We start from the raw sequence: 11,629 nt of genomic DNA on the forward strand, positions 1-11,629 counted from the left end.
TTCCCGTGACAAACAGGGCAGGTTGGAATGCTCCCGATAAGGGCCAGGACGCCCGCCTGCCTCTGCCCTCGGGAAGCGCTGTGAGAAATGTTTCTTCCTCTTCATCTCCTCCGGGCTAGGGAAGGCCGCCTGCTTTCTGGGAAATACTCGCGGTTCTTCGACCAGCTTTGAGGTTTTTTTTGAAGCGCCCTTCGGAATCTGGTCCAGTTTGTGCAGATGTACTGGCCACGTTTTCACAGGGCAGCAAATCTTCTGAAAGAAAATTTCAGGGCATCTGAAAATGGCAGTTACTGTTCTCTTGTTTCTTCATGCAGAACAAATAATTTGAAAGTGCCTTAGATTAACAGCAGAAACAAGATTCTGACAGTCCAATTTCTTGTGATGGGTGCAGAAAAAAATTGTTGCAATAGAAAAATCCAGTGTAAGTTTGAAAGCCATTCATAAATTAATGGAACCACTCTATACAATCATACGTCTGCTTCAAGCCCCTATACAATTGTTTGAAATAATACTGTATGGATTGTCACAGAGAAGGAGTTTCATTCTTTGCAGCTTTTGGCAGTAATTGACACAGAGAAATATTATTTGACCTGCAAACCTTTTGTGGTTCAAAGGACATCAGTCCATGATCCAGAAAAGAAGAGCCAACAAATCTACACTCACATGCAGATAAGGAAACGGGGGGGGGTGTGTATGGGAAGTAACAGACAAATGTGCAAAATTTAGGCTAGGTCTTATTTGTTGCAAATACTACTTTTCTTTGTTCAGTTTCTCAAAAAAACAACACAAGACGGTCTGTGGATTTTTTCAGGATGGTATCAGGAAGTCCCTTCTTAAAAAATCATTGAGAAACTTCACTCTAAAAGTGTATGGAACTGTATTCATCTCTTGGGACAAAGAAGTGTCTAAATCCCGTAGATTTTAGTGGCAGTCAGATATAGCTTGCTTTGGCTTCCACATTCCTCTACTTCAGGTCACACTGTTCTGTTCCAGCGAGCTGGAATCCAAAAGCTGGCTTTTAAGAGCAAGAGAAGCACGTTCGAATTACCAAAGTTTTAAATCAGTTTTAAGATTAAAACTAAGGTTTTCTGATCCTTCCACAGCTAGAAGGATCCGATCTAGAGCCTTGCTCCTCCAGTGGATTCATGATGAGCTCCATGGGTGACTCTGGAAGACAAACACCACAATGGAGAATGCAGGGTGAGACTAAACTTTCCCAGCTCTGCATCTCAATGGTGTAGCTGCCTCAGTGGAGCGCGTATATACCATAGGAATAACGATCCATACGCTGAGCACGCAGTACCGGCACGCTGTGCTCCCTCATCTATTTATGTTGCTGTTCAGGGACGGGTGAGGCTGGGAGCAAACACTGTCTACGGCTGACAAAGCAGGATGTTCGATGAATGGATGTAAATCAGATTTTTAAAAGTCTTGCTCACTTAGTCATTTGCATAAACACTTTGGTAAACTGGACTTAAAATTAACAACGTTTCAGTAACATACTGGGGTATGTTACATTCAGTAACACACTGAGGAACAGAAGTCCTTGGTTTGGGTCCAGCTGAGCCCCTCTGCCCTGGTAGTCAGTGGAGCAACACTGATTCACTTTTTGATCATGCTCTAAAGAAAGACTTGGGCTCATTTTAAGCCCTTTATCCACCGGCAAGACCAGGACTGCTGAACTGCAGCGTGAGCAGACTGTTGCCATTTCGGTGTTTCTGAGGCTGCGTTTCGACACGACGACTGCGTGCAGCGGGTTGAGTCCAACCCAGAAGCCGAGAGCCTGGGGCAAACTGGGCCGCCCCACACATGCCCGCACACTCCTCCCTCTGCGAGGAATCACCAGGCACGCACGGCACGGAGCATGCTGAGACCTCGCGCCGTACCAGGATGATGAGGAGGGCTGGGCTTGCAAAAGTGAGTGGGAGGCTTGCTGTTATTTTTATCTTCTGCTTGGAGGAATGGACTGAGCATGTCAGGAGCTGCAGCCGGTCTTGGGTGGATCTCAGAGGACTGGGAGCAATCAGTTGTGGGAGCACATACTGCCATGGCTACACTTAAAGAAACAGTAGTTCTAATTAGAAAGGGTTACTTTATTAATGCTGTCATTTCCTTGAACTTGCATTACACGTGCACAACTCAGGAGCTTCTCAAAGGTGTTCTCTGTGTACAGGTGTAGGGATATGCAAACAGCAGTCTGAAAAGACTTGTTCTAAATTGATTTTTGCTAAGCCATCCAGGAATGAAGATGATGTGACTGGAACGCTGGGACAAGATGTAGGTGATACATATCTCTGGTATAAACACTGTGACCTCGAGCAAAACACTGAATTTCCATCGGCTGCTGCATCTCATTTCCTAAATAAATAAATAAATAGATACATTAAATTAAATGAAGAAAATTAATTATAAGCCTTTGTTTTTGGTCGCAGTTGTCGTGTGGATTGTGTATTTAGAGGGGAAGCTGGGAGGGGTGGGTGGTGCCTAGCACCTGGGGCTGGTTACAGGGCTTCAGCCAGAGAGACCTCATGCAGGATCCCACCTGCAGAGAGTAACCGTGATTGAAACTTCGCAGCTTTCCCTTGTCAGACCCTTCCCACCACCACCTCTCCTTATTTTCCCAGCAGCAGTCGTCGTTGCCATCTCATCCAGGACTGTGGGTGAAGTGATGAGATCTTCTAAAGGGTATGTATTCTTTTTAGGGGGATACAGGAGGGTTTGTAACGAAAAAGATTATTTCTAACACCAGCTCCCAACTGGTTGAGGACACAACCATCTGAAGGTTTGCAAGCCAGGCTCCTTAGTGTGAAGAGAAGCAAGAATGCTGCAGAGTAATAAAACCAGACTTCTGATTATAGCTTTAGGATATTTCCTCAGCTTGTCTTTACCTCCACTACTGCCCAAGTATCTCTTGTCATTCTCTGTGCAGTTCATCTCAGTGGATAAACTAAAGCTACCAAATATAGATGGGTGGAAAAAAAATTCAAAGTCAAAAACCCCCAAGCAATGAACAACAGGCTTCCTCTGATCTCTGTCTCCTTTCATCCAAGACTAGCTAGTTTCTCATTGCTATGTGCCACTTAGCACATCTGGGGGTGCCACCTTTTTGTTCATGTTTTGGATATTGTTTACAGCTCTGATTTGTTGGGCTACATCTTAAGGCCATGTATAAAGCCTGGGAGGGCTTTAGAAAGCCTTTTGTGCTGGGAGAAACCCAAGGGAGCAGTTGCTACAGAAGCACAACAGTGTCAAGCGCCAAACTGCTTTGGACTCAGCCTTTGCAGGACAGAACTCCAACGTATGTAATGTTATTCCTGCCTACAAAAGACTTGTCTACCACGCTCATGGAGCTGTCAAGGGAAAGAATAAGGATATGGCTTAGGACAGATGTGCTGGTTTTAACTGGCTGAAAACAAGCCTGTCTAAATACCCTTGTGCAACATAGAATAGAAGTCTCTGCAGGGTTAAATGCTTACAGCAGGAGGATACTACTTAGACTACATTTTCTATTAGCTCACACATTCGTGTGCCTTCTCCCAAGCTACTGAAAGCCAGTGAAAATAAACACACGCACACACACCTGCTCCCCACACCCTCCCTCACAGATTCTGTGACTTTTGACACAGGTCCAGCTCAGTAGCTGAGCTCTCCACTTGTTATAATCTGTTAATCAGATGCAGAAGAAGAGGTGAGACCCAATAGTTCCTGAATTTTGCTGGCAAACAATTCTTTGGCCTCGAGCTAGCATCACTTCTTGATCCTACAGTGTTCCTCAGAGTCAGAAGGCCTGATGTTCTGTGCAATTAATGCTCCAGGGTGGTAAACAGCCCCATTAAGTGATGTTTCCCATGCTAACTCATGGAGCTCCTGTATTTGTCTGGCTCCACGTGCAGCTAGCTGCCTAACCAGGTGTTCGCTGTGAAGTCTTATCATTGGTGCAGTAGTTTGCACCTACGGCTAGACTGGGCTATTTAAATTCCAAAGTATATATTATGTACTGTCAGGAAAGAGCCTTGGTGAGTCATCAGATAAGCTAGATGGGAACTCACTGTGGGATACTTTTAACATAATTATATTTTATCCTTCTCTAACTGTTTCTATCAGACAATCTCCAGACACTTAGCAGACATAGTGAACTGAGCCTTCCAATAGCTAATGTTTATTGAGGATGTTATCTCATTTCACAGCTGGGCAAGTTTTGTGGTGCATGGGAAGCCCAGGCAACATTGAGAAATGCTGCTGTGACCTCTGTGCAGCAGCAATTTCTGGACAAGCTGTGCCCCTTAGCATGGCAGAGTGACTTGCCAGAGCAGAGGGACGGAGATTTCAAACAGGCGGTGGAGTGGGAAACACCATCAGAGTTGTGCATTACTGATAAACATCCACTAAGGTAGCTTGATAGAGATTTAGAGAAAAAATGTTGTTATTAGAGCCACAGATTGTGCTCCTCGGGTGACTCCTGTCCTCTAAGTGATGCCCGTCCATACGGACTAGGCCAAGCCCAAGTTCTGGAACCATGTGCCTCTGTAGTTTAATCTCACTCAAACACTGGATCCACCCGGCACCTAACTCCGCACTGTTCTTCATTTCCTGTAGTCACCACGAAAGCACCATGATTAGATAATCATTACGAGGTACGGATGCAATGTAGCAATTTTCCTGATACTCTGTAACTCATGTGCCTATTACTCCTCAGTGGCTTGAGGCTGTATGATTCAGCCACTCGCAGCTATATTCTCGAATAGCAAGAATAGCATCCATTCCCTGGACATAAGGTCAGGTCTTTTTTTCTCGCCTATTTATTTCTGAAGGAGTAAGTGACTTGGCCCAATGGCTAAACTGTGGTCTATAAATCATTGGTGATCCGTGATACCATGCCTAGGAGAGTCCTGGCTTTCCAAATGTCTGTGCTGCTTCTGTAGTGGTTTGCAATGAAAGTTTGATGTCAACAATCATAAACAGTGGCTCAAAGGAAGAGTAAATCACACCAGAATTAAGGTCCTTGGAACTATTCAGTGAGTGTGGCAGTTCTTTCTGTTAAGATAGTGTGGCTGTTATTTCTGTTAAGATAACATCATGATGTGGCCCGTAAAAGGAGTGGGTTTAGTTGAGGGGTTCTTAGATGTTCCCAAGAACAGCAGCAGTAGCTCCTTTTGCTGCTGTAAGTGGCTCAAGTGCAGCTGGAGTTGAGATGTAGTGCATGTAAAATGCATGGAAACCAGTCATCCCTCTCCTGAAACACAAAAGGGATGCGCTTCCCATGGACCAGTAAGATAGCTGTTGCTGTTGCCAGCCCTAGAATAAGTTATCCAGAGGCAGCTGCAGGTTACTGAGGAGGGAGACTCTCAGCAGGACTAGGGGAGATGGCAACAGAAGCGAGGTGAAGGGCAAAGTTAACAAGCTCTCACCATCACATTGTTAATTGCTCTCATGATTGTCCCACAGCGGTCATGTTCCGGCAGTGTTACTCACTTCCCGGCCCGGTGTAGTGACATGAAGAACTTGGGAAATGGCCTGTGATGTCAGAGCTGAGGAGTCAGCATCTGCGGGGATGTCTTGTTGCTCGTCTCTGGTGACTTTTGCCTATGGAACAAGCCACCTGTGGTCTGCTGAGTGGATTCTCCTCTTCTACATGTGAACTGTGCTCAGCTCGACTCACATCTATACACCATCTATACACTGGGACAGATGCCTCAGCCCACAGCGGGGGTGGTTCGCACTCACCGGAGCACATCCAGCCAGGAAGCGGGTGTTGGGATGCTAATGCATCTGACCAGGGACACCTTCTGGTGCACCAGACCTGAATTCCAGCATGTGGCTCCCCATCAGATTGCTAAAAAAAGATCTGATGTTGGCGGTGATGAGGGACAGGGTTCTCTGGTGTCTGTGGTAAGTGCGCACACCGTGAGAGCTCTCTACCAATACTGGTCTTTTCAGGTTACAGATAGCACATTCTGAGTTGATCCCTTTTGCTCTCTTCACCCTGCACCAACCAACTTGAGAAGGATCAGATGACTGACATGCCTTCTCAGATCTCAGACTGTATTTCTCTTGCACTGAGCAAACACAGGACTCCACCTACTGTCTCCTTCCCTTGCCCATCCCAGAAGCTTAATTATCACTGAGCCGCGTCATAGTTCTAAAACTTTGTGGTAAGGAAATGCTTCTTATCTTTTTCTTTTTTGTTTCCTGGTGACATGTCATTGTAGCTGTCCTTTTTAAACTCTGACCATTTTATATCCCTATTTTATATCTGCTGTCTATATTTGCTTTGCATTCCTTAAGTTTCTGAAGTACTGATAGAGTTGATCTTCTCCAGACAGTGTTTGAATGCTTTTTCAAGTGTGACACCAGTTATGGTCAGTGTGTAATAGGTTTAGTTCTTGTAATTATATCTGCAGTTGGATATTCATTTGTGCTACTAACATTTATAGTTAATCATTCAACTGCTTAAGGGAATATAGGATAATATCCCAGATGTGAGACTGGCTAGAAGCACAGTAAGAAAAATATCTCAGTGAGTTGTCCATGGTGAAGAGGACAATTTATCTTTCAACCCTAAAGAATGCAGTGGGACAAGAATGCAAAATATATCCTCGTATGCATTTGTATATACATTAATAGATGCAGAGATGTAAACTGAGTTCCAGTAAGATAAGGCAAAGTCAAAAGCAGTCAGTGTTGGCACAAGGGTAAAATGTCCTTCTAGTGCATCAGATAATTTATCACCATCACCCTTATATGGAAGATATAAAAAGAATGTAGGGATGTTCTTTGTGCCTTCATAAAAGTTTAATTTATAACTTCATCCCTGGGTCTGGTTCTGTCCCCAAACACTTTCTGACACACGGATCTGAGCTGGAGAAGCACTCTCATGCTTTGTGTTCCATCAAGAGGCATCATTTCAGTTAATGATTCAAAAGGAAAGAGCAATCATGAGAGATGTCCTTTTAACATATTTCTACTATTTTCCATATATGTATTTATTATGCTATTTTAGCAAAGTAGGACACTAGAGCCCTTGGCAGCTCTCACCTCCAGCTCCAAGTCCCTTGGTGCTCACTCCAGGGAGTGGTAGAGTCACCAAAGCTGGTGTTTCGTAAGTGTGTGACTGGAGAGAACACCACTAGGAGATCACTCACCAGATCCTCGGCAGATACAAGCGGGTTTTACACTGGGCAGCTCTGGAGTTCCCCAGTGTGCTGACAATGGCTGAGGATCCAGGGATCAGAGGAATAAGCAGACCGGTGCTTGAGAAGCCTTGGTGTCTCCTGGGGCAGCTCCTCACCTTCCATGCACATACGCAGGAGTGAGTACAACTGCACAGATAAATGCTGCACTCGCTCTGGTTCCATCATCCTGCTACAGTCTTTCTGCACTGCGTGCTCTAAATTATGTGCCCTGGACCCGTTGCTCAGCACTTCACACAGCACAGAGCGCTAGAACAACAATATTCCAGGGAAAGTACTGGACAGGAACTCTGTCCAGACAGGGGCTGTCTGTCCCTGCACAGGGGAAGCAGGAACTTGGAAGAGGGTTGTGGGATTTGGCCCTCTGCAAATAATGGAAAGGCAGAATCCCTTATGCATGTCATAAAACACCGAGGAACATTACAATATTTGTATTCACAGTGCAAACCACTTTCCATCTGTTAATACAGATACTAACTCTAGTTTACGTATAAAATGCAAATGTTTGTGGATTTTTTTACACTCCCTTCCTTCAAGCCTAATCCTATGCTAAACAACAACTACGTACAGTGAGGTCAGTGGAAAATGAGGAGACTCAGCAGCTTCCGGGAACAGAGCTTTGGCTCTTGGACAAATTCAGCATCGTGCCCTTCACTCCTTCTGAGTCAAAAAACTACACTCCAACAGAAGAATGAAATCTTTTAAAGTTGAAATATAATTGCTGCACATTCTCCATAGAAACCCTCCATTTAGTCAGCAGGATGAAAGATCGAGTTCCAGATGGTGGAGCTGAGGTAGAAAACCCCCAGAGACCTGATTGCGAGTTCAGTTTCCAAGGATGTCATACGGACGTACATGCCTTGAGATACTACATGAACTGCATGCCTCAGAGATTCCTCCTGCCACTACTCCATCTCTGTGAAATGCATCCGTGAAGATATTGAAGCTTTCTTGCTTAGCTGTGGACCTTTTGTGAAAGGGAAATATCAGAACATCTATGACGATCAAACTTACGCCAGGGAAGGACTGGCCTCCAGCCTTCCCACAATTAGTTTGTGTTGCAGGCTTCCCATGCCTGTGCCCGGACCTTCTCCCAAGTGTGGAATTACCCAGGCAACATCCCCTGGAAGGTCAACACCTGGATTTGAGTAGTCCACAAGTCAATAGTTCTCACTGACCAAAACATGAAGGGAGAGAAGACCTCCTCTGGAGGGACTTTGATGTATTTTTAATGTACCTAATGCAGACAGTGAGTGTTTTAGTAATGGATATGCTATTAACAGCTAAACTAATTGTGTACCAATTTGCTTTTCCTAAGTGCAATCTTAAATGTTTGTAGAATCAACATGGAATAAATAATTAAGTTTCTCTAATCCTTCCTGCCATTCTAGCTAATGATCAATATTTATGGTATAAAACTATTTTTTTGAAGAGCATCAAGCTTCCCTGGGTCTCCTGATTGCCTCTCTTTTCCACATCTTGTGCCTCCTGACCTGTGAACCGCCTAAGTTAGGCTTGACACAGTTTTCACTAGGGAAATAAATATTGGCTATGATGCAGGTGTCGGGGTGGGCACGTGTTATAAAAGGGCTTTTGATCAAAACTGACAGCAGGGAGACAGCGATGAAGAAAAAACCTAGGAAGGTCTCAGTGAAATCTGACAACAGTGACAAAAAATGGAGACGAAAACAAATCAAGCATATGTCTACTGCTTTGCAGATGTGTGACATGCACTACAAATTCATCACTGCTGTGTTTCTTCAGACCTGTGGCATAATAAATGTGTCTCAGTCCTCCATGCCATGTGTAAGACAGTGCTAAAGGGGTTGGTTCATGGCTCCAGTGCTGGTCCAGTACTGGACATACTGACCAGGCTAAATGACTGCTCTATTAGCACTGCTCAGTCCATCATGGACCTCTTCACACAGAGTAGCAGAAACAAAAATTTAAAAAGCTCTAGAACAAGTTGAAGTTCTTTTTCTTCCCTGACCTGAAAATTATTTGGATAATATTCAATGGAAACTTTTTGAGTTGCTATTTAGATTAAACCTAATATTTCAAATTAATAGTCCTGTTAACTTCATTGCACTCTCTTCACAACAGGAAAGTTAAATACTGGCAGGTCTGGCATCTCTGAAGGGAGGCAGGAATGTTGGGGCTTCAATTTCTCAAACGTAAGGAAGATTTGTCTTTCCATTTCGTGCTTTTTTGCTATTATTTATAATCGAGAATTCCACAACAAAATGTATTGTAACTATTTTTTGCTGTGCACTTTTTATGTTGTGCATCATTCATATTATTTTAAGTGTTCTTGGGATAGTTCAGATGACATACAGCTGCCTTCCTCGCCCAACAATACCTACTCCTCTCATGTTTTGAATGCAGTGCAATCACAATGCTGAGCTGATGGGTGATGGGAGGATTATAGTCCTGGAAACAGACTGCAACGTCGTAAAAACAAGATCTTGTTCCAGTGGGATAAATGGTGCTGCATCACTTACAAACCACATTAGTTTAGAAAAAATAGATGAAGAATTTACAGAAGAGACAGGCCATTTCCATGCTTATTCTTTAAACTGTGGAATATCCTACTTAATCTTCTTATTAGTAACAAAGAGAGAGTGCAGCAGTTTTTATTTTTGTGATTGTGGTGCTCACATGTGGTGAGCTATAAGACCCACAGAATGCCTGGTTTGTCCCTGTAGTATTTACAGTGCAAGAGAAAGAGAAAGAGAAAGAGAAAGAAGAAGAAAAGCTTTTCAATCCATAAGCTGAGAGCTCAAACGTGACAGGCTCCAAGATTCTTGTGTTTAGGAACCTCTGTTCTACCTGGAGCATGGCGATTCAGAGATTTTGATCCCGTGCTCACCTCCCCAAAGCACCCACCCCGAGGAAACTAAAACACGCCTCGCTTCATTCTGCTTTTTTGTTTATAACGAGATTGTTATTGGTGGTTGTGAGGGAGGTCTTTAAAGCTGCACTGTTGGCTGTGTGCTGAGGCAGTTTAAAGGACTACTGCCCTCAAAGTGGTCATCTTGGGCACGGTAGCCTCCAGCAAGCGGGAGATCACAAGTGCCATATTCTGGTATTGTAAGTATGGATTTTACACCCATGAGTGGGTGTCTGGAAAATCACAGGTTCCTCTGCTCACGTCCTGTGGATGCAAGGATGCACATTATGTGCTGGATTTCCAGCCTGGATAAACACACACTGCCTCACCTCTCCCATGCCCCCAGGTGATGGGGAAGGAATACCAAGGTAGGGAAGGAGGAGCAGCCTGGTTTAGGGATCTGGGTTCCCAGCTGGATTGGTGCACGTTGTAGGATGGGAACAAGCAGCCAGCACAAACCCCACAGGGTGCTGGTGCCTGCCAAACCCCTACAGAGCCCCAGTGGAGCTATGGCCTGGGGCAGAGCAGAAATCCTCAGAGCCATGATTAGAAAATACCTTCCCCATCACCCATCCCATCCTCAGTTCTTGAGATAAAATGCTAACAATTACACCAGGGTGAGCATTCACTTTCATTCTCTGAAGGGTTAAACACACATTTTTATAAACCGGCAGATGGATTCCTTAATTTTTTCATCACATTATACTGATTTGCCACATTCTTTTTTATGCTTTTCCCTGGGTCTAGTTATTTACTTTTCCTTGTAGAATCTTTATCAACATTCAGATACTCAGAGAACACCTTTTTTGTTTATTTTACTTTTTTATTTGTATTCACTGTGATCAAAGTACTATTTAAATACTACTGCATGTGGAGATGATGTTGCTTCCAGACACAGAGAACTGGAGGTATGGAATGAGAGAATTAATAGCTGTTAAATAAAAGAGAAGGGGGGAAAATAGTTGTATCTTTTGCTTAATACAAGGCAAGCATAGGGTTAAAAAGTTCCAGATCAGAGATCTGATTAGCAAGTTCCTGCAGATGTGCCCACTGAGTAGGTGTTAATTTGGGAGGACTGGAGTATAAATAGGAAAGCCCAAGGCCGGGGAGGATTTTTGCTTTTTTCTCCTGTGTTCTTTTCTTTCATAAACTGAAGACAGGATAGTGCTAATCAAGTGCTGGAAGGTTAACTTGAAGAAAGTGAGTTGTAACTGTAATTTTGATGTCCGTTAATGTCTTATCTGACAGTCTGTGAACTGCAGGATGGAAGCTGGTGGTGAATTCTCTTTCATGGAAGGTATGTCACTCAGCAAACTCTTGTGGAAGATGGTATGAGGTTGCCATGACTGACTCTTCAAAGAGAATTTCCTTTATAGTATGTGTATTGGGTAGCAAAACCTAGTGAACAGTTGTTTTCTATAAGCCATAAGTTCTTGCCATAAGCTGAACTAATTTAAACCAAAATATAAGTTTTAAAGCTAGCAATGGATTTCTCCTGTTATTCAAGGCAACAGTTTAAAGTTGAATTTGTGGGAGAGTCTGGGAATCC

This window comes from Opisthocomus hoazin, chromosome 16, assembly GCF_030867145.1.
Source record: "Opisthocomus hoazin isolate bOpiHoa1 chromosome 16, bOpiHoa1.hap1, whole genome shotgun sequence".
NCBI lineage: Eukaryota > Metazoa > Chordata > Aves > Opisthocomiformes > Opisthocomidae > Opisthocomus > Opisthocomus hoazin.